Source organism: Prunus mume, linkage group LG2 (assembly GCF_029339155.1).
Source record: "Prunus mume cultivar Tortuosa linkage group LG2, ASM2933915v1, whole genome shotgun sequence".
Lineage (NCBI taxonomy): Eukaryota > Viridiplantae > Streptophyta > Magnoliopsida > Rosales > Rosaceae > Prunus > Prunus mume.
In genome coordinates this window covers 43,135,914-43,158,274 of record NC_142699.1, presented here as the reverse complement: position 1 = coordinate 43,158,274, position 22,361 = coordinate 43,135,914, and the positions used below count along the sequence as shown (strand labels likewise).

At 36.3% G+C, this 22,361-nt stretch overlaps 2 pseudogenes; both read left to right on the top strand.

Annotated features, from left to right (window-relative positions):
• The first annotated feature begins 17,507 nt into the window (after positions 1–17,507).
• Positions 17,508–17,930, top strand: LOC148920449 (uncharacterized; annotated as a pseudogene).
• Positions 17,931–20,022: 2,092 nt separating this feature from the next.
• On the top strand, positions 20,023–21,523 carry LOC148920448 (F-box protein At3g07870-like; annotated as a pseudogene).
• The last annotated feature ends 838 nt before the right edge of the window (positions 21,524–22,361 follow it).

Genomic DNA, 22,361 nt, shown 5'->3' with positions numbered 1-22,361 from the left:
AAAAAAAAGAAAAAAAATAAGTTACAATGACCCACATCTTATATTCACAAGTTAAAAAAACATAAACAAATAACAAACCTGAATTTGATAATTTAACCAAGTAAATTGCAGTTATTACATTCTACCTTTCTAAATGTATGAAAGAGAATAAAAAATTATAAAAAATGAGATAAATTAAGAAAATGAAGAAAGAAACAAAGAAACTGACTATGGGTGTTAGACGGGTTAATACAACTTGTTTAATAAATGGATTACATAGGTATTTTAGTGAGTTGACGAATTAACCCGAAACCCACCTGTTTATTAAACGAGTCATGACAGGTTTTTTTTTGGAAAAACAACAATTAGTGACTATTTAAAATAATTATATATTAACAATATATATATATATAAATATAAATCAACGAAATTGTATTTATAACAAATTGTAATTCAAAATACAGTAAACAAATAACAAATGAAACTGGCTTGGATTCAAGATAGAGGCTTGCAGATTTGATGCAATGTCTTAAAGACAGTAATTTCACCCCTTCTCGGTGCTTGAAGTTCTAAGCCCTAGCACTAGGACTTAACTTTGTTTGTTTTCCTCTCAAACAAGATGAAATGTACTTGTAGAATGCTTTTTCTGTGTTTTACGAATAAGGCTTTATTTGATTTAAATAAACATCTTAAACCTTATTAGAAAAGTCACAACTGTTAGAAAACAGTTAATTAAACTAATCTGAAGTAATAAAAAATTATTATTTCGAAACTAAAAATTTAATTTAAATCTGAAAGTGCCCAAATATCTAAAGGTCCAAGACCCATCTTTTTGACAATTAAATATAATATTCAATGCCCAAATCGATTTTGAAGCCCAATTGGCTTCCACTTGGCCTAACTTCCATTTATTAAGTGTGAGACTTCCACCCCGAAGGGTAAGGGCAAGGGCAAGGACAATTATTATTCACTTTAATTTATTTTATATTTTTTTATTCTTAAACCATTAATTTTGATAAGATTTTCAGTTGCCACGTGTCCATATTTTGTTATAACATTAAGATCTCAAATTTCAGATAAGATTCTTGGATAAGATTCTCCGTTGCCACATGTTGATATTTATTATAAAATTCTAATATCATATTTCAAATAAAACTTTCACAATCTAAAATTGCGCCATGTGTCATCTCTATCTTCTAAGTCCCTCTATAAAACTACTGCCTTAACTCATACCTCTCACACCATATTTTCTCTGTCCTTTCATTTCTCAAATGTTATAAAACACTTTCTACTCTCAATATCTAACTTGAAGAGGGTGTTGAAACATCGAGAAGATGAAGAAATCAGGCGCAGACGTGCTGAAAAAGATCGTAAGTTGGATGAAGAGGAGGAAGAAATTGTTTTAGCGTTGGATATGCTCAATCAATCAAGGCAACACAACCGTGGTCGAACGTGGACAGACATAGACACTCTTGAGGTAAGAATCTCTTGGAAGATTACTTTATCCCAAATTTGTTATATCCTGTTTCTTATTTTCGAGGGAGATATAGAATGCAGCCCCATTTGTTCCAAAAAATCATGCATGATGTTTGCAATTACGACACATATTTTACAGAACTTGACTCGAATTTCCCTTCGGAATCTGTGTTAAACCTTATTACCTGTCTGGCATACAACCAATATCGGACAGGTAACAAGGTTTGACATATATTCTGAGGAGGAATTCAGGTTAGGTCCTGTTAACTTGGTATTAGAGTATTAGGTTCAATTTCATGTGGACTCCACACCTTGTGTGCATCTTTAGTATTGGGCAGTGTAGTATGTTCCGTTACGGAGTGAGACCTTTCAACGTGGTTGACCTCATTAGACATTTCAGGTACGTCTTGCAACTTGTTTCCTTCGATTCTCGGTGAACTTTGACTTTTGGGTTTAAAGGTTGCTTGGGTTGGTTTGAGTTTTAGTTGACACAATTCTCGATTAAAGGTGTTTTGGCGAAATTCAAAGGGGTGAAAGAAAAGGAATCATAGAAAAATGAGAGTTATCATACTTCAATAAGTTTGGGATGTTATCCTTGTGTAGCATCCAAGGAGAATTACTGTAGTCGTGGTATCTCAAGTTCGAGAGTCAAGGTTGTCTTAAAACCGGCTAAGGCCGGCAAAGAAAGTTAAGGAACGAAATAAGCTAAGCAAGTTGTGTGTCCTTCGGGATGGACCAATGGGCGCTCATATGGGTGTCATACCCAGAAATAGTATGTGTTGGAAGTAGAGTTCTTGGGGTGTGTGTGTTCAAAGGAAGGATTGCTGATGGATCTTCATAAAGTGTAAGCAGTGGTAGATTGAGTGTAATCTACTAGTGGGGTTGATGTAAGTAGTCTTCTTGGTTTGGTAGGTGGCTATCGTTGTTTTGTGGAAACACATATCTATGATGACTACATGCCTTACTCAATTAAGGAATGGAATGACGTTTCGGTGAAATCGATGAGTGTGAACTGAGTCTACAGGAGTTCAAGAGATGGTTGAGTATCACACCATTGTTAGCCTTTCCTAATGACAAGGGAACTTTGTGATATGCAGTAATGCATTATTAATAGGCTTTCGGATACATGGTGACGTAACCTGATACGGTTGAATTGAGGAAAGGATTAAGAAGGAAACTTACCTACTGGTTTCCATGGGAGACCCATGCTTGTTGAAGGGTGTTGGGAACCTAACTGTGGGATCATGTGCTTTGCATGGTGAGATTTAAAGTGGAGAACGGTACACAGACAGATTTTGGTGGTGGGAAGTGTTAAAAGGTTGGAAATGAGAACTTGTTTGTGAGTACCCAAGAATGAGGCCTTGTATAGGAGTCATTGTATGGCTCCTAAGTGAGTGAGGTTGGTGAAAGAAAATTGGAGTAGATATAGTTTGTTTAGAGAACAATAGAGGTAGTGAGGATGACGTTGGCAAAGTCTAAAATGATACAATACCGATATAAGGGTTATGCGAATAGTTGATCCAAGGATGTTGAATTTGTAGTTGGTGAGTGGGTATTCTTGGAATTATCTTCTTGGAAGGTGTTACGAGGTTAGAAAAACGTGTGGAGTTAAGTCCCCATCATGTCAAGCTATTGAAGAAGCTACTGGGGAACCTGAGGAGCAGATGCTGGCCCAGTACCCATATTCAAGGGGATATTGTGGGAATTATGTTGTGTAGAGATTTCTAAAAACTCTACAACCAAACTTTGAGAGTATAAATCACCTAGTATGCCATATCTAATATGAAATCAAAGTAAGAGCGGAAGCATTAAATAAACTAGGGATTCATGCAAGTCTCATTTGGTCCTAATCTTTGTAAGTCTATGAAAGTGTGCACCAAAGACTCTCCAAATCCTATTTGAAAGAAAGATAAGATGTTCATACCCTTAGAGCGAATCTTGAAACCAAGAATGGTGTTCAAGTACAAGGAATGGTCCTTTGTTGTTGGCTTTCCCTTTGATGTTGATTCTCCACTTTGTAGTTCTCCAAATAGGTACAAGGATGTGCAACTCTCCAAAGCTGAGAGAATGAGTGGACAACAAGTGAAGATTGGTGCTAGCACCCTCACTTGATGTGATAGATTCAAGGGGTTAGGGAGAGAGAGCTTGATGTTTTCTCTCTTCCAATTTCACTAACTTGAAAACCCTAGGATGATAGGATACCATAGCTACACACTTCTAGGATAATAAATATCACAAGAGTGACAAAATTGCCCATAATCCCTAGTGTAGCCGCACCCCTCCCCCTTGTGTGTCATCTTTATGCTATCTTGGTCCAACACATTAATTTTCTAATGTGTCACATGTGTGCCAAAGTCCATATGGTCAAATTCCCTTTGAATTTCCAAGTCATATAGGACCTTTAATTAAAGTTTCATAACTTTAATTGAAAAATTAAATTAATCTAATCAATTTAATTACTCTAGTGACTTATTTAATTTAATCACTCACTTGTCTAACGAGTGTTGGTCCCGGTCATCCTTAGTTGACTGTGTCAAGTGTTGGGTCAACCGTTTGACATTTGACCTTTGACTTTCACATTGACTTTGACCAAGTCACAAAATCATTCATTCTCTTCTTAATTTCCCAATCAATTCCTTTACAGTGTGTGATCTTAAAGATTCTAATTAGTGAGGTAGTGGGTATGAATGATTCACTATGAATTAAGTGTGAATTGTATCACTCTATACAATTCTCCCTATTGACGAAGGCTAATTGTAATTAGTCCTTATAGGACTTCCACAAACCATGAGTGACACCTAGTAGTATGCGATGACTACCCAAGCTAAAAAGAATTCATTTAGAGAACCTAGTCAGTTTGTGATTACAATGCAATTTGATCATTCTCTAATTCAATACTCTATGTCATATTCTCGGGATATGGTAAACTTGTATCAAAATCCCTAACATGACATGTCTAGATTATATGATACAATTTGATGAAATTGCAAACGTTCTTGATTCAATTTCCATCTGATACTTTAGCCAAAGATTCACGAATAATATCTTTAGAGTATTCTTTCTTCCTACTAAGAGTGGAGATTCCTTATTGTACATTCACCTGTCTCTATGTACATGCTGAAAATCCCGAGGAACACATTTAAGTCACATCATGTTGATATGACCATATAGTGCTCTAAAAGAGAAACAACATATACACAAGACAATTGTGATGTCTCAGGTCTAAGGATTAATTTGCATGATCACAACTTAGAATTCTTTGTTTGACACTTGTGAGTAAGACTTCCATACAAGAATTCTAGAGTTAATTGCATTCAGTGGACTCCATCTTTTATAGAGCACCTACATATCTGTCTCAGTGTCTCTACATGAATGATTTGAGACTAGTCATCCACCCAATTGAGTAGACATAATGTGTATCAGTCTTTGCGGGTCACCATTGTCCAATTGGTGATCCTATGACCAGGAACATTTTAGGATACGATATTTATATGTATGTAAATGTCACGTGCATCTAACTTTTTTAGACCACTTTTCATTTATATCTTAATCCTTTGACTTGTTACTTTGTGCACGGTATGTATCTAAAGCAACGTTCTTGCCCCTTTGATTATTATATATTATTTCCTTAGAATTATCCATTTTTATATTGGCTTCTAGGGCATATATCTAATACATACCTATTCGAATGATAGGTACAAAATTTTTATAAAGGGGTGGGTTGTAACACCCCTGACCCAATTTAATCGTTTTGTTCAGTTTATGTAATTGTGAAATTACAATTTTGCCCTTGGACTGTAGGGTCGCCTCGATCACTTTTCTATCCGGAAGGATTTTGGGGAAATGAGTGGCACCATTGGGTAGAGCTCGTTGATACCAGTTCGTAGACATGCGGCACGCCTAATTTCGAGTTGTAATGAAGGAGGAAAGGTTTGAAAACGAAAATGACATAAAGAGAATGTTTAAATTTGTTACTGTAACAAACAGTATCGCTACAATACCGTTGCTATAGCAACTAGGCCAATTCTCTTTATATTCTCATTCTCCCTTGCAACTTCTTCTTCTTCTTCCTGCAATTCGCATAAATCACTGTAGCAGCAGTGATCTGCTCGACTTCCGGGCCACCAAATGACGCCGTTGTGCACCAGTTGGTCGTGCCACCTCACCAAAAATGTTCCCCTTGTCCTCCTCTACAAAACCCACCCAAAACCCATTCAATTTGCTGATGGTGAGCTCGATTCAAAGGTGAGAAAAGGGTTAGGTTTTTCGGGCGGTGTTCTTGCATTTTCCGGCGATTCCGACGTAATGATAACACTATCGCGACATAACAACCATTTACGTAACAATAACTATTATAAGTTTCATAAATATAAACATACATAAAACTAACACCCAATATTACCACAGTCCGAATCCTAAATTCATATACTTCAATAATGATAATAGAAATGATAATAGTCTCTTGAAATCTCATAACACATAGCAAAAGCCGAGACCAACTCGTTAACAAATCCCATAACCTCAATAACCCAAATATTTATACGTATATAGATATCAAACTCTCAAAAGCATAAATTCCATAACCCAAACTTTAAATATCATAATATAACTCGATAATCCCACAATTAAAACAATATTAAAATCTCAAAATCCTAACAATTCAAATAATAACCAAAACTTGTTTACACATGCAATTTCCATAATATACTATAATCCAATATTAAAACACAATATAATTTCATAATCTTAATAGTCAAAATAAGCAAATTTATATAAATGCAAGGCAATCCATCTTTGAAAGTAATGATTGTTTAAAAACAAAGTCCACTCACAAGAGTACGTGAAGCAAGAGTACCTATTCGAGAGAATAAACGGGCTTAATTAATACGTATACCTAACAACGAACTCTAACTTAAGACTCCAGTTCCCGGGTCTTAAAGTGTTTGTGCACAAGAATCGGGGAGTTCTTAAGGTTAATCTAATACTTATCGAAAGGTGAAACTACCTCGGAAGACTCACAGTCAACTGAATAGTCAAACTTTCCATGGTCAACCGGGCCTATGGGGCCTATGAACTTCGATTTCCAATCCGAAAGTTCCTATAGGTCTAACAAAGTCACTAAACAAGTAGTGCAACTTTGGTCTCATTGAGCAATTAGATTTAAGCCAATTGCACAATCGGACGGAGATCGCTTCGTCTAACCCTAGACTCAAAGATTTGGAGTATCCGGGACTCCAATTCTCGATCTGCGAATTCCTACACTATCCCAAAGGTACAGAGAATAACATACTTGGAATTGGAGTCGATCCAACGGTCCAAACATATCGAACCCGGAGATCGTCTAATAGGCATAAATATGTTCGACTACCATGCAATAACCAAATTCGAATACGAGCATATCGTCGTGCTCGGGACGACATGGGGATCAAATAAGAACATAATGGGCCACCACACTTTGGCCACGCGCGGGCAGCACATGGGTGGCTTGAGAAAATTCCAACGACGTAACATTCTCGAAACACCCTACAATATCTATACCAATACGTTTAGATTAACAAGGGAAGTGATTTTTGTTCTTGGACCGTGGCTAAAAACTAGCCGGAACTAGCCGTGAGCCTTAAGTGGGTGTTTTGAACGATCTCTAAAGCCTCAAAATCAGTCTACAATATATACATGAATGGATAGATCACGAAGAGTAGATGAATTTCCATACATTACTCGACTGAATTGGCCATCGGTATTGTTGGAAAATGCAAGAACACCGCCGGAAAAACCTAACATTTTTCTCAGCTTTGAATCGAGCTCACCGTCAACAAATGAAATCGAGTTTTGGATGGATTTTGTAGAAGAGGACGATGGGAACATTTTTTGTGAAGGCGGCACAGCCAACCGGTGCACAACGGCCTAGTTTGGTGGCTCGGAAGTCAAACAATCACTTTGCTTTACAGGATCACATGAATTGCAGAGGAAGAAGAAGAAGAAGTGGCGGGGGAGAAGGAGAAGATAAAGAGAATTGGCTCGGTTACTATAGTAATGGTACTATAACGGTATTGTTTGCTACAGTAACTAAAATTGGTACTTAAGTGACGAGGGGTAAATTTAAATGTTATTCAAATAGACACAACAATATTCAGACACTTTAAAACTTGACTAAGTATAATTATGACTAATCAACTGATTAGTCATGAAAAACCATAACCAATAACATACACACACAAAGCAATCTGTACCTGCAAGCCTAGAAGATTACTAGTGACAACCTAGGCACTCAGAAGGACCCGTCAATCTAGGCATCCCCTGTGCTAGCAACAATTATGGTGAAAGTATATGAAAACATTATAATCAAATAAACAACACACAACATATAATGATAACTAGTCAACCGTAAGAACACAAACCCAGAAATGCATGAATATCATGCGATGACTAGTCAACTATCAAGAACACATCATAATCAAATAAACATCACACAACAAATAGTGATGACTAGTCAACTGCAAGAACACGAACTCAGAAATGCATGGACATCATGCGATGACTAGTCAACTATCAAGAACACAAACCCAAAAGATAATAAATCTGCAAACCAGAATTTGTTCACCTAGAAACCCACTCTGAGAAAAACTGGGGGTTATCAACCGACCAGGCAATCCACTAAGAAAAGAAGATTCTTTCAAAGGAACACAAGCAAGCTCAAGAAATTCTAGATTTATTTAGGAAGATAGGCTATACATCCCTTGTGCAATCTTCTTCTCCAACTTAGCAAAACCAGCAGCTTAGTCTTTCATGCAATGGTATTTCCTTCTTCAGCTCTTTCATTCCACGACACCAGCTAGCTAGCTCCAACTTGAATAGAAACTAAAATTTGGATTCAAGTAGTAATGACCAATTTCTTCAAGAAACAAATCTTGAATCTGACCTAGATATATATATGAGAATGTGTTTGTTCTAGCTAGATGCAGATTTCATATTTCAAAAGCAGTTTTTGAAAATCAATTTAGAAAACTCATAGATGAAATGGTGGTTTTCTATTGAGGAAGAAGAAGCAAAAGGATGGAAGAAACCTTTTCAAAACTTCACCTCAAAAGTTACGGCTGCCAAATGAGGAATTATTTGGCTTTTACCAAAAAATTCCTAGGTCAGAATAGACACATGGCAGCTAAGAAATTCGTAGAACAGGACAAAAAAGATGGATAAGATCCAGCTGGAAATAGTGAGATGGAAATCCTACTGTTGCAAAGGTTGACTAGTCATACGAAGGAAGGATGATTGGTCATACGAAGGAAGGATGACTGATCATACGAAGGAAGGATGACTGATCATACGAAGGAAGGATGACTAGTCATAATCTTCAAAAATTTAGTGAATGCAATGTAATGCTATGCAGAATTTACCTTTGTCAAACACATTGTTGTCCATCAGAATGTAGCCAGATAAGAACACCTAGAGAAGTAATTCTTAATCTAAACTTAGAGCTTGGGAAATTACAATGATTGTCCTATTACAAAATTTTCAAGGGAAGCAAAAAGAAATACAAAATGCATACACTTACAATAACAAATTTAAGAATTCCCTTTACGTTCTTTTCGTTTTCAGATTTTTCCTCCTTCGTTATAACTCGGAGTTGGGACGTGCCGCATGTCTATGAACTCGTATCGACGAGCTCTACATAATGGTGCCACTCATTTCCCCAAAATCCTTCCGATCAAAAAGTGACCAAAGTGACCCTACACCACAAGGGCAAAATTGTAATTTCACAATTACATAAATTGATCAAAATGATTAAATTGGGTCAAGGGTGTTGCATACTTCTTTAAGAAGTATAATGCTCTTGGGGTTTTGAGTCTTCTTTAGGAGTAAAAACTTACAGTTGCATTACAGATGCTTCCATATGAGACATCTGTAGACCAAGTGGATGAGATTGCTAGGATGGGGAAATCAACTCTCCTAGAATGCTTGGTTAGATTATGTGATGGAATAGAAACTCTTTACACGAGGGATTACCTCCGCAAACCTACACCTAGGGACCTGTGAAGGCTTCTATGAAAAGTCGAGGCTCGAGTTCGATATAAGGATTTGGCATGCCTTTTTTGGAGTTTCCAGATCTCAAAACGATCTCAATGTGTTTGGTCAATTCCCGGTATTCAACGATGTCCTAAGAGGTCATTCCCTCTAGATCACATATCAAATCTACAATATCGTACTCGAATACATACTACCTAGCTGACGTAAAAAAAAAAAAAATCCGAATCCCTAATTGGAGAAGGGAAAAAGCCTTGCTGCCTTTCAAGAGGGTTATTGGAAAGATGTGGAAAGGTGTTTGATATCCTATCAGCTCATTGGTAATTATTAGGGGTGATGCTTGTATGTTTGATGAAGAAGTGCTTCGAAGCATTATGATGACTTGCATAATCCTCCATAATATGATTGTGGAGGATGAGTATGATTATGATGCCCCATAAATGTTGAAACCCGATCCCATGAACACGACATTGACAAGAATTTATGAATGGCTCGTGGGAGCAAATGGATAGCCACTGGACGGTCGATACAACAACCCTATGATTGACCATTATTAGGAAATGCAATCTTCATATGTTCACAAGAGACGTCAAGTTGACTTAATCAAGCACTTATGGGAGATGAAAGGCAATCACGGTTGATGAAGTCAAGTTTAATGCTTTGTTTGGAATTATGCTTTGTTTTATGTGTTGTTTGTAATGAATTAAGGTTTTTATTTATTTTAATTATCCTTTGTTTTGTGTGTGGTTTGTAATGAATTAAGGTTTGTTTTGATGTATGAAATGTTTTTAATAAATAGCTATATTATTTAATGCTTTCTTTATTCAATAAAAGAGAAACAATACAACAAATTAATACATATGACAACTTTTTCAATACAACCTAATGGTTTTGATCATTAACCAATCCGTGTTGCTAGGTCCATCGTCATGGAAAAGCTTTGTTCTTATAACATCTCTTCGTTTTTGCTTCCAATAGGACTTTGTTTCAGCAGATATATGGCTCGTATCCATGACCATAATTTTCATCTCTCTTTCCTCTATGTGTTGTTCTTGTGCCTGCTGCCTTTCAATTGCATATGCTTCAAATCATGCCTTGTCAACTTCTTCTCTTTTCAAGTCTCTCTCAATTCTTAGTGCGCCATTCTTAGCAATTTGCCCTAAATTTTTTGCATATCTAGTGTTCGAAGTGTACCCTCTCTTGGCTTTTCCGCCTTTCTCCTAATAAGCCTCGGCTCATGTTGGATTAGTGAGTCTTGATCCATTGGGGAATCCAATGGCGAATCAGTTGCCAGTGAATCGTAGAGCGGTGTCTCATTCAACACAACCGTCAGACTAGTGAAAATAATTTTGAATCTTGAACAATTCTTCACAATGTCCCAACATTGGTGATTGATGAAACTTTTTTTGCCTTGGCCAATGGCACCAAACCGCATTTGTGCTTGAATAATCTATTAGAAAAAATAATTGGAAATGCAAGAAAATATAAAAAAATTGTGACATTAAATTGAATAAAACGACATTTATAAATATTTTACCTCGTCGACTAGATTTTGACCGCTTCAAATGTTGTCCATCGCTTTTGCCAACGCATCTCTCTATTTCCCTAACTCTTTATTAAATTTTTTTCACCTACTAGCCAATGCCATTTCCGTACGAGCCGAACCCGATCTTTCACAATATTCTCCATGAATTTTTCTCTATATACGAGAGGACTTCATCTCATTGCCCGTGATCGGGCAGTGAACAAATTTGACCCAACACTCACACAACAAAATATCTTTCACGGTTGTCCAATCGCCTCCGGCTTCGTTGGAAGAGGCCATTTGTATTTTTACACAAATGAAATTTAGTAGTAGAAAATTTTGTGTGGAAAGTGAAAAATATTGGAAGGAGATGAATTTGTATGAAGATTTGGTATGGAAAGTGAATAATATTAGTAGGTATTTATAGAAAAAATTTCTAGAATTTTTTGATATTTTTTACAAATTGTTTTGATTTTTTTTTTGCCAAAAAATGGACAGCCGTTGGATTTGAAAAGATTTTTGAATTGGAGGCTCCAGGAGAAGCCACGTGGCTTGTAGCTGTTGGCAACAACCCGAAGGCAAGGTGAAGCGCTAGATCACCCATTGGGCTTGCCCGGGTTGGAGCTGCTCCCAAGCCTATGGTGCCTTCCTGCTTGGGCTGGCCTCTTGCACTAGAGATGCTTTTTATAAATACCTCACTCTTTCTTCTTTCTACCAATGTGGGATAAATGTCCTTGAATTTCATTCAAACTTCCAACAATTCACCCGAAAATTTAATAATGTGGATATCGAGTCGTGTATCGAGTCATATCAGAAATTGCCACCCATAGTTAAAAGACTTGACAAACCTTAATCTTTTTCAAATGCTTATAATAATAAAGCAATGTCATCCTAGTGCATTTTTCCGTATTTTCTGTTTCTAATTGATCACCTGTTTGAGTTTAAGGCCCTCAAATTAGTTTCACAGTTTCACTTCTCCCTGAATTATACCAACCGAAACCCTTCCTTCTCACACACACCACCACCACTCTGTTGTTGTTGCGGCCAACTACCCTTGAGCTGCTTGCTTGCTTTGCCTCCCATCATTTCAAATTTCAAGTAATGGAAGAATTTATATTTTTAATGAAATTGATATATTAGAAGAATTTATTATTATTGATTTTGATGGATTAGAAGAATTTATTGATATTGATTGTTATTTGGATTGAAGTATAATATAATTGATTGATATTGTTATTGATATATAGCACACAGACAAGTTATTCTTTTGCTTAAATTGAAGAAAAATTTGCTCAAAATCTAGGTTTTATTGTTTCTTGATCCTTGTTCATGGGTAAATTATTGCTCTAATTTTTAGTTGATTTATTATTATTGTTTCTAGCCTTATTATGTGTTGATGTGAATGTTGAGATTTTTGTTTGGAAATTAAAAAGACAGAGAAAGAAAAGGAAGAAGAGCTTGCTCAAAGTCTAAGAGTAGGATCTTTGAATAAATCTTTTCTTAAAACAAACAATGCTTCACTTGAAAATGGACAAACAAGAAGATATGCTCTTTTTCATTTGGTTTAAATTATATATTGCTTGTTGGGTTTTATTATTGATCTGTTATATTTGTCTTGAATCAATGACGGAGTCAGGAATTTATGTTTTGGGGGGCCAACATATAAACCAAATAAGACATTAAAAAATTTCAAATTTTCAACCTTAACAATGTTTGTAATAATAAAAGGCAGAAAACAATTGTTTATTCAATTAGGTATCAAAATAACACTTGTCGTTCTTTCATATCTCGAAAACCATCTGTAATTGAGTCAATGCTAAACTTTGCTTCATATAGGAACAAAAATTAAAATCCCAATCCTTTTTTATTTGAGTAAAAGTCTACTTCTTATTTGACAAAGGAGATTTTTTGAAAATTTATTTGATTGGCTACTTTTATTTTTTGTTAATATATTGGTGGGCCCAAAATTACTTATTAGTCTTTCTATTTGAAATCACTTAGGGCTCGTTTGGTACACCGTATTAGACTCTGGATATGAGTAAATAGTCTATGTCAAGTTTTAGTGTTAACTTGTATTATTTAATTACTTGACTATTTTATACGGGTTGGGCTTTTGATACTCTCCTGACCTGACTAACTAATACAACCCACACACCCTGGTTTAGATAATCCACGCTTAATTATACGGCTAAGCACACGTTCTTCGAAAAAACTCAGACGCTCTTTTCATTTTCTTCTCCTTAAGGTTCTTCTCTGTTATCTTCTCCACATGTTATTTTCTTCACTCTTCTCCAGGTATCCATCTCTCACTCACTCTCTCTCTTTCATACTCTCCCTAATATGCTTCTAATCTATTCTTTATATATTTCAATTTTTTTAATTAATTTTTTTTGGAAATTAGGATATGTATTTTTCGTTTTTGAAATTAGATTATGCTTACTTACATGAATGAAAGCTAAATCGTAAAAGGACCTATTTTACAACAAATGGGAAACATTGGACATGGGATTAATGAATGAATTGCACAATCTCAAAGACAGCAATGTAAAAATGGTGAATGAAGAAAACAGTTTGGTAGAGAAGATCTCTGTATATTATTATTAATGAATATACAATATAGCTACAACTTTATACAAACTGAGAGAGTTTTACTCTAGGAAGGAAATAAAACAATTGAATGACATATATACAAGGAATCAATCAACGACCCTATAATATGGGCATATCAAATATGACTTGATTCTTTCCTTTAACACTCCCCCTCAAGTTGGAGTGTGGATATCCAAAACACCCAACTTGCTGAGATGTGAATGGAAAACAACTTGTCCCAATGGCTTTGTGAAAATGTCAGCAATCTGTTTTCTAGTTTGTACGTATGTCGTCTTGATTTCTCCTCTTTGAATTCTTTCTCGTACAGTGTGGCAGTCAAGTTCAATATGTTTGGTACGTTCATGGTAAACTGGATTGGTTGCAATATGTATTGCCGCTTGGTTGTCACAATGCAATGTTGCCGGCTCGGAATGATCAATGCACAGGTCGCGTAGTAAATATCTCAGTCAAGTGAGCTCGCATGTGATTGCTGCCATTGATCGATACTTACCTTCAGCTGATGATCTAGAAACAGTAGTTTGTTTCTTTTTCTTCCAAGCCATAAGAGCATTACCAAGAAAAACATAGTAACCCGAGATGGACCTTCTCGTGGTGGGACATCCCGCCCAATCGGCATCACAATAACCCTGTAATATTAAACTGCCTTGTGAGGGAAAGAGCAACCCTTGACCCGGAGCTATCTTTAAGTATCGAAGAAGGCGATGCACTGCATCTAGGTGAGGCTTTCTTGGCTGTTGCATGAATTGGCTAAGAATGTGGACAGAATATGCAATTTCTGGTCTTGTGATTGTCAAATAGATTAATCTTCCAACCAATCTGCGATAATGCGTAGAATTCTTGAGAGTGACACCATCTGTAGGCGTCAATTTCAAGTGTTGCTCCATAGGAAACATTGCGGGTTTTGCACCAAGTAATCCGGCCTCTTCAAGTATGTACAGGCATACTTGCGTTGACAAATAGAAATCCTATCTTTGGAGAGTGCAACTTCAACACCAAGGAAATATTTGAGTGGTCCAAGATCCTTGATGCGAAATTTTGTGTGAACGAATCGTTTGAGACAAACAATGGCATCTTCATTATTCCCTGTGATGATCATATCGTCAACATAAAGGAGTATAGCAGTAAAAGAATTATCACACACCTTGGTGAATAAAGAATAATCAGCTCTGGATTGGTGAAAGCCAATTTCTTGAATGGCATGAGAAAACTTGTGGAACCAGCTGCGAGATGCTTGTTTAAGCCCATACAAGGACTTGTTGAGTCGGCATACAATTGTCTCCCCCTGTTGACGAAACCCAGGAGGAGGCTGCATGTAGACTTCTTCCTGGAGATCACCATGAAGAAAGGCATTTTGTACATCAAGTTGATGTAAAGACCAATTGCGAATGGCAGCAACAGACAAAAGACATCATACAGTAATGAATTTGGCAACAGGAGCAAAAGTCTCCTTGCAATCAATTCCTTCACGTTGGGTAAATCCTTTGGCCACAAGACACGCCTTGTAGCGTTCAATTGTACCATCGGAGTTATACTTGATTTTGAATACCCACCGACATCTAATGGCTCGGTGACCAGAAGGTAATGATATTATGGTCCAAGTATTATTTGCAGCAAGAGCGTCAAGTTCAGTCTGCATAGTTTCGGGTCCGCACTAGCCTGTTCATAAGAAACTGGTTCTACCAAGTGGGATATGTTGGTCACAAAAGAACGATGAGCATCAGACAAGTGGGAGTAAGAAACATACCGAGTCAATGGGTAGCGGGTGCTTGACGTGGCAGACGTGGCACTGGGATCAAGTAAACTAGCGTGATAAACATGATAATCACGAAGCTTGATGTTGGGCTGATAATCACGAAGCTTGCGAAAACCTCTCTTTGATCACGCTGCCGGCAATGTTCGGATGAACTGAATTCAAGATCCATGACAATACCATGTCATTGCATCGTTGCCAAATAGAGTGTTTTGCATTTGTAAATGCTGGGGCTTTGACAGATCCATCGACAAAGCCATTCTTATTCTTTGCGCAAAGATTGAGACACATAGATCAACTCCATTGTCCATAGTTGTATCCTTTAAGGAGCCTGGAGACAAGAACAATTCCCGGATGATCCGAGTGATGCAAGGTGAGTAGATTCGAAACATCAATTGATTTCTCTGTGGATTTTGTTTCACCCATCTTATGTTGTGTTGTAGCGAAGGTGTTTGGATTTCTAGAGTCACCAGAATCGGTGCTCTGATACCATGTAAAAATGGTGAATGAAGAAAATAGTTTGGTAGAGAAGATCTCTGTATATTATTATTAATGAATGTACAATATAGCTACAGTTTTATAAAAACTGAGAGAGTCTTATTCTAGGAAGGAAATAAAACAATTGAATGACATATATGACATATATACAAGGAATCAATCAACGACCCTATAATATGGGCATATCAAATATGACTTGATTCTTTCCTTTAACATGCTTTATTTTTATGTGAATAGGCACTTGGAAAGTGATCAAATTCCATTGATATTTTTTTCCCAAAGACTTTGACCCTTTTATTGATTCTATCTTCAATCTTCGCACCACCTTCAGGCATATGTCCCTTCCTCCTGCGATTTTCCCAACTCCAAAAAAAAAAAAAAATCGAAGTACATAATAATATATGAACCTTTTATTGCTTCTGTTCTGTTGCTACTTTCTCCTTCTTGTTGTACATGGAAACTTTGATGTCTAGTACAAACATATGCATATCAATATTCACAATACAATTCTAATAGTTAAACCACATATATTTCTGTATATGCAAGCAGGATGGTATTTTGTAGTCTTCTGTCATTTGTAGAATTCTACTTATTGTTGTATTATTCTAATTTTATATGTAGTCTTGTGTAATGCATGATTATTTATATTGCTAAAATTAATGCATGCTTATTTATATTACTTTTACTGAAAAAATTTCCTTTATATTATGCCTAGATATAGATGAAAGAAAGATTGTGGCATACTTTATTATTAGATTGTGGTTCTTGCATATCATGGTTTGGTGCATGATGTGGTTCATGACAAACTACAATTTGGAACAATGACGCCAACAATGGAATGCCATTAGGAGTCAAAGGTTTTTCAGGATTGCAACTCGGTCAAATTATTTAGATAGCATTATAGGAATTGATGACATACAATGTGTGAACCAAATTAGGATGGATAGGAGAACTTTCCATTATTTATGTCAATTGGTCCGTGATGATGGGAGAGTGAGAACAAATGGTTCAGTAACCATAGAAGAGCAAGTGTGTATGTTTTTACATACACTTGCACATCATGTGAAGAATCGTACAATGAGTAGTAGATTTAAGTGATCGGGGGAGACTATTAGTAGGTACTTCAATTCAATCTTGGATGGAGTGATAAGATTACAAGGTAGACTTTTGAAGGTGTCGGAACCCATACCTGATAATTGCACAGATAATAGATGGAGCTGGTTTAAGGTACTGTAAAATTAAATTAAGATTGGCCAATTTTATTATTATATTTATATTTTAAGTTTCTAAGGTACCTTATTTTTTTTAATTGCGTAGAAATGCTTAGGGTCGTTGGATGGGACTTACATTAGGCCTGAACAAGATAAACCAAGATATTGAACACGAAAGGGGGAGGTTGCAACCAATGTATTAGGAGTTTGTACTCCTGACATGAAATTTATATTTGTTTTCCTTGGTTGGGAAGGATCTGCGTCAGACATTAAGTTGTAGTTCATATAATTATTTATATTTTCTTGTAGTAGACTATTTTGATGTGCTTGTAATAGACTATTTGTTTTGATAATTAGTATTTATTTTATTTGATCTTTCAATTTTTTCTTCTTAATTATATGTATGTAAATTACAGTGTCTATATTGGCTATAGGAATGGAAAATGAGCATGTGCATCACATTAATGTCAATGATGATGATGAGGAAGTTGAGGTTGATCCAAATCATTCTACCTCTTTGCCAGGATCAAATCAACAAAACTCAGCTAGCTCAAGCAGTCGACACCGCAAATGAAATGTAGATACTGATATTCAAAAGGAAATGGCTAAAGCATTTGGTGAGATGATTTCTGAGTGAGTTGACCAATTGAAAACTATAACTAATAGTTTAGTGAATGAATCAGAACCAAGACCTGACATTGCTGCTGAATTGGCAAAGATGGACTTGTCTATTAATGACCAAATTAAGGCACTACGGCTAATGTTGGAGAAAGCAAGTGATGAGAGAACATTCCTGACATTGGATGGTGCTATGCGAAAAGCATTTGTTCTTCTCTTACTTGGGGCAAGGGAGCTATGATTCACTCTTTGATGTAGTTTGGTTTATGAACAACTTTCCCTTTTGCTTTTATCACCTTAGTATGTGATCACTTTGAATTATACATTATTTGGTACTGTTTTTATTAACGTATGAGAGTATGTTGAAATTTTTATGAGATACTACAATTATGATAATGGGTTATATGAAAAAAAATCTTGTCATATGAATCTTACCAAAAAAAATTTGTGTCATTTGAATCTCAATTTCCATTAAAATTATCAAAGAATTTGTTTTATTTTAAAAATAGTCTAATTTGATGTTATCCGGAACATCACCAAACACAGTATAACTTAGTCAGACTATTTATTCGGAACAGCACCAAATGCCTTATAATATTATGGATAAATAGTCAGTACTCTCCGGAATAGATTAATACTATCCAACGTACCAAACTAGCCTTACTCTTTTACTTGCAAAGAGAGAGAAACGTATCTTTTCTTTTGTGAGGGAGCCACAAACAGTTTATTATTATATAGACTTCCTAAATGTGTAGGAAAGCAAGAGCAAAAATTAAATAGAGTAAAAAAATTTTGGGGGGAAAAGGGGTGGGCCCCCAATCCCCTTCAGCCTTAACAAGGCTCCGCCACTGCTTTGAATTCTACTGAAGTCCAACCAAAAAAAAAAATGGCTGAAAGGGAAAATTCGAAAAATTGGATCTGTCCTAGGCAGTGAATATTATTAACATGACTTACACTCCGAGGAGTCACACGATTTACACTCCGAGGAGCCCACTTCCAGCACACCGCCAGGCCCATTAGTCATACCCATTTTTTGTTCATTACAACCAAGGTCTTAAATATCGAGGGTTTCGGAAATATTGATGGTTCAAAAACACGGAAATATTGATGGAAATATCGGAAAAATATCGATATCGATAAAATTGGATCCCACGGAAATTGTGATAAATACGTGGAAATTTTTAATGAAACTTTGTAAAAAGTTTATTTAGTCAATCATCTATTATTTTAACACAAAAGAGTGGAAGGAAATGCATTGCATAGCATGTTTGAGTGATTTAAGTTGATTATATTGCGAGCTAACAAACTATGTGACTTAGAAAATCTAGAGTAATTAATGAAAGAAAATTAAACACCCTCTAGTAATTTATTTATCATTTTTAGTATAATATTTTACACTTTATAAGTTGCATGGTAAGATACATGAGTAACTTTATTTCACATTATTCACTGGACATCATGACATGGTACACGTTCTTATATTTAGTATTTATCAAAAATTGAAAAATAATTAAAAATGTAAACCAACTAGATTTGTCATGAAAATTAAGCAATTTACCATGCTTAAAAAATAATAGTGAAGATTGAAAATTAACTAAGGACATAAATAAAGTTATCCAAAGAAGAATTAAATAGGAAATAAAGAAAATGATTGTAGAGATTTAAGTAATTAAGCAACAATTTGAAGGGGAATTTAGTAATGTAAGTACTTATAATGAATAATAAAATAAGCAATAACATTAAATGGATTAAATAGGAAAGAAATAAATTATATTAAGTAATTAAATATTTGATCAACAATATAGAACAATAAGTAATTATTTTATATTTTGAGAAACAGCTTGGAAGAGTTATAAATACCACATTCGATAGATACTAATCACAAAGTGATGACTATCGGTGGCTAAATGGCTTAGAAGTTGGAAGCAGGGAGGGTTCGAACCCCTTTGTGCGACGTTCAAGCGAATTATTTCATTTTTGAAAGTTCATATCACGATATTATTGATAATATCGTGATATGTTGACCATTTGTAGCTGCCATTTGAACAAAAATATCAGTATAGAAATTATCTATAAATTGATGATAAATAAATTAAAACATTCTAAAATATCGTTGCCCCTAAAAAACGATAATTTCGCCGATATTTCGGCGAAATTATTGATATTTTGTTCTCATTTACAACCGAAGCTTTGGTTGAAGAAGCTTTCTTCAAGTTGAAACTCTGAGACGCTTCTCCGATCTTAGCCACCTACCGCAACGACAGCGCTCGATCAATGAAGAGAATTAAACTACCATCAACCAACGAAGCGGACCCCAAAACAAGAAGTCGACGATGAAGAAGAAAAGCATGAACAAATACCTTCTGTAATTGCCAGAGCACATAATAATGGAGATCTTCTGCAAAATCCCAACAAAAAATCTCATCCAATGCAAGCGAGTTTGCAAGTCTTGGCGTTGTTGGCTCTCAGACCCTCAATTCACCAAAGAACTATTTTCACGAATGCCTACTTCCATTTTGATCATTGGATACTCGTGCCTGGGTCACTTCTTGGTCGACCTTGACAGGACCTGCAACCCAAAAGACGTTGTGTTGAAGTTTTCCTGTATAAACAAAAGTCTCCGAACTTTAAGTAAGAGAATTGTAGGCTCGTGCAATGGCTTCCTCAGTCACCACGAAGTCCATCATCTCCACATCCCCAATCATGTTCCTGGTGAGTTTTTATCTCTCCCAACATCTTCAAAGCCTGATATAGTTGGAGGACGTTATGGTTTTGGGTTTAGCCCCATCAGTGATCTCTATAAGCTAGTTCGAATTATGCCTATACATAAACAAGTAATGGTTTTGACTGTTGGCTCTGGGATTTGGAGAGACATTGGGCACCCTCCCGACTCTTTTGATGGAGAAACGTTGGGGAAACCTTGTGCCTACCAAAACTATTTTGATAGTATGAATGATCATGGGACTTATGTTAATGGATTTCTTCATTGGATTAGGTACAGGGACTTATCTCGTTTGGCAAAGGCCTTTGATGTTGAAAGTGAGCGGTTCCAAAAGTTACCACTACCACCTTGTTCCTATGATCCGAGAACAATTTGTTTTAAGCTCGGAGTATCTGTCATTAACTTGAGTGATGTTATCAGTGTTTGGGTTGTTTATACCATAATCAACTGAGCATATCCAGCCGCAAAACAACTAGCACCAAGGCAAACACGCCTTCTCCCATGCCGAAGGAAGACACTTTTCCGAGGTGCCAAGCATTTGCTGAAACTCCTGACTGCTGAAGGTCCCAATTGCTAAACCTAATCTCCATGACACGTGTCACCACCACAACAACTTGCACAAAGTCCCACATCGGAAATCTACACAAACCTCCCACTTTCACTTCCCTATAAAAAGGGAACAGTACCCTAGTAAAAAGGGTAACTACTTTCTTACCTTTTACTATTATTTTGCTAAAGTTACCCCTGTTAGCTGACTTAAGCATCGGAGAGCCTTCGGCCGGCACCACACCAGTGTCTGAGGCTTAACGACTGCTTCTCCTATTTTGTCTTATGCAGGCTAGCCTTTATTGAAGGTCTAGGCCCTTTCCCTGCTGAAGGTAAATCTCCTTTTCTCTAAGTTGACCCTCTCCGAAAAAGAGCACCAACATGGGTAATGAAGGATTATGGGGTGAAGGAGTCTTGGACTAAAGAGCACGAGTTTAAAGACCCAGTTGGTTATTTTGGCACTTTCATGTTGAAAGCTATTACTGAGGAAGGGCAAATTTTAGGGATACATCGGGATAGATTGTAGGCTTATACTCCCACAACAACAGGCCTTGTGACGGTTGGGGTTGATGGATTACCTTCATGGATTTCGGGGGCATGGGACCTTGTTCCTAGCTTTGTTTCACTTAAGGATATTGCTAGAGGGTTGAAGCTTGAAGGTACCATATGTCAATTCTAAGCATTTTGTATTTCTTGCTCTATGCAATTTGAACTTTTCAAAGTCATTTTTTGTTTAGTTTCTCCCATTTAGTTGCATGACCCCTTGTGTTATGTTGGATCCATCCAATTATTGTTTTGTTAGCTGTTACTGAGAAATGGGTATTAGAGGAAAGAGATTTGTTTATTTATTAATTAATCGCTTAATCTAGATATGAAAGCTGCAGTGTCATAATTAATTTTGCCTTCTTAAGCAAGATGGAGTTTGTTGAATTAATGTTCTTTTCTCTTCTGCAATTGGTGGATTACTTGTCCACTAAATTGCATAGTTTTCTCTAACGATGTAAACTTTCATATTTTCGTTTCAGAAAAACAAACTTCTGACAAATGTTAGTTTGGATCTTGTAATTTGAATTGATGGAGAGGAGAGTATTTTGGAATTGGTTTCCATTATTGCAGAGTTGGAATATTTTATTTTCCTTGCCCTTGTTCTTTACTATTGTGGTGGAAATTGTTTAGGGAGATGAAGCCAGATGGGTGCCAAAGAGGTTGTTTTGAATTTCTGATCACCAAGTTTGAGGGTTTTGGGAGGGGGAAGAAAGCCAAAACATTATGCGGGCGCTGCTTGTTGGCATTTTCCTGGAACAATTTGGATGGAGCGCAATAAGAATATTTGAGGATTATAAGGGCGCAGGGGTAAATGAACTCTGGGACAGAGTGAGTTGCTGGGAAGCTTTCGGCTAAGTG